We start from the raw sequence: 2855 nt of genomic DNA, 5'->3' as shown, positions 1-2855 counted from the left end.
ATTTGAAAATTGGTTATGAAACACGTGTAATCTTTTTATTATATTTATCTTATGATATTTACTTTACTTTATATTATACTCATTTATTGTGCTTTTAATTATTAATTTTTCTATATGTGATAGTGGATTTTCATCGATGAGTTCTTGAAAATTGGTTATTTTCCCTAAAACTATATATATTTTATATATACTTTATCTATAAGGCTTAATTTAATTTTAATTTTTTATAAATTGATTTTAATTGAGTTTTTTACCTGTAATTTTGGATTTTGTCCCTAATAATATTATATATATATATATATATATATATATATAGCAACCAAGAGTTAGCCTCTCTATACTCACTAAAATCTCCAATCTCTCCTTCTACAATGATCTATTGTAATCCTTGGAAACAATTAAAAGTATGTCTCAACTCCACGAAAGACAACCTTACCGACTCTGCTAACTATAGTCAGATTGTACTCACTAACATCTCTAAAGTAAATGGGGGCCAACCATTTACAATGACGTCCTCCGACACCTTGAATATCTCCCTATCTCTCTGTGTCTCTCGTTCTCTGTTTCTCCCTCTATTTCCCCCTCTTACTTTCTCCTTCTATGTCTTTGTCTGTCTCTCTCTCTCTCTGTCGCTCTTTCTCTTTGTCATACTCTCTTTCTCTGTCTTTCTCTCTCCCTCTCTTAACAACTACGAGTACACTTTCGGTTTTAACTTGGAGTATTTAAACGGCGAAAGGCTATTCAATCTATTTAATCTGTATTCCATTCCAGAATGGGAAAAATGCTTGTCTTTGACGTTGCTTTCTTTAACTGTTTGTTTGTTGGTAAAGAGTTATTTGCATTTTCCCTCTGTGTTTAACATGACGCCATCAGGGTGCAGATGTAGACATTTGTTACAATGTTATTAGCCTGGATTTACGGAAAAAAGAAAAGAAAAAAAGAAATGTCACAACTTCCCACCAAGTTTTTTCTAAAACAAAACAGACTCTATGATAATTGAACAGACAGAAACATAAATGCTAACACGAACAGCTATACCTTTAAAATACTAAAAATATTGTTGAAAATGTCAAATTGAAATAAAACAGTACAAGCAGCAACGAAAACAGCAGCAGCAGCAGCAATAACAACAACAACAACAACAGCAGCAGCAGCAGCAGCAACAACAACAACAACAGCAACAGCAGAACACATTTTGCTAACGCTGATGGTCACAGGGAGCGACTGGATCTAACTACACGTTATGGTAGAGGGTAGGAAGCTCTGATGTCACACGTGTAGTACAAGCAACTACTTGAGGACATTCTGCTCACAGTTAAGAAAAGAAACTAAAGAATACACGTCTTGCCCATGTCAGGCTGGAAATAAAAGTATTCCTCCACGAATCCGCGAAGCATGTATCTACTGCCTACAGAAAAAGAAAAAAAACAAGAAAAACAAGAAAAACAAGAAAAACTGTATGTGTCAAATTTCGTCATTGAATTAAATTTGCGACACAATTCGACTCGTTTTGGATACCAAAAGAAAATGTTCTGCACAAATAAGTACAACTAGCTTAACGTTTCATTTTTCTTTCTTTTTTTTTTTTTTTTCGTCTTTACTTTGGACTGCAGCAATGGTACGATTTGCCATCTTGAAACAATTGCAGATAACTTAATTTGAAATTAGTAATCAACAACGAGTCTAGGGTTCCAGATACACAGCTGTTGGCGCTTCTCCTGGCTGACTATAAGGTGTATGTCTCATTCGGTTGACCAAATCGTGTGGGGATAATTAGGTTATTTAGGAAAGGCTTAGATTTCAAAGTGCGGACGATCTTTCAAGATCCGGACGACAGCTATGGCTCGTGCAACAGTAAAGTTGGTTCGTTGAGCCTGGTGGCCGTATATAAAGGACGACCAAACTGCATACATCTGCATACATCTCGCTCATTAATATTAGTAAAAAAATTGAGGGCAGCGAGCCGGCAGAATCATTAGCACGCCGGTCAAAATGCTTAGAGGCATTTCGTCTATCTTTATGTTTTGAGTACAAATTCCTCCGAGCTCGACTTTGCCTTTCATCCTTCCGAGGTTGATGAAATAAGTACCAGTTGACCACTGGGCCGATGTTATCGTCTTGTCACTTCCCTTGAAATTGCTGTCCTTCTGCCAAAATTTGAAATCAATATTAGCAAACAACTGGAATGGTATTTTAGACTTGGTGGGATCAGGTGGGTCAATGCTTATGAGAGACGGGTGCAAAAGACTGAAAGCTTCCAATTGTCTAACAGATATGAAGTAGATCACAGTGATGCACTAACAGCGAACTTTGTCAAATCGCAGCGGATCCTCCAGATCGTATACTAAGCATTTGATAACTTTACCACTGTATACACGAGTCTTGCAGTTAAAACGATTACACACGCGCACGCGCGCGCACACACACACACACTTACACGTAAAGTGTCTGTCTCTAATTTATCCATACACATATGTAATAACGGTATTCTCTTGAACCCGAGAAAGATGGTTCGCAATTTCTGGCTGCACAATCTGCACATGATTAGTTTATAGTGATCAAATGTTCGTGCTACACTATATTAGCTCACTTCCTCCATCAAATCGACATTAACTGCACGGATGCACAGTGTGCCACACGTCAGATCTTGAAGTGATCGTAGAATAATGTGAAATGAAGTGTTTTGCTCAAGACTACAACGCACCCCCGGTCCCAGGATCAAACACACGATCTCGCAATCGTGAGCGCAACATCCTAACCACAAGGCTGTGTGCCCTCATATGCATACATTCATACACACACACACACACACACACACACACACACACACACACACACACACACACACACACACA

This window comes from Octopus bimaculoides, chromosome 2, assembly GCF_001194135.2.
Source record: "Octopus bimaculoides isolate UCB-OBI-ISO-001 chromosome 2, ASM119413v2, whole genome shotgun sequence".
Classification (NCBI taxonomy): Eukaryota; Metazoa; Mollusca; class Cephalopoda; order Octopoda; family Octopodidae; genus Octopus; species Octopus bimaculoides.
Note: the sequence above shows the minus strand (reverse complement) of the source record.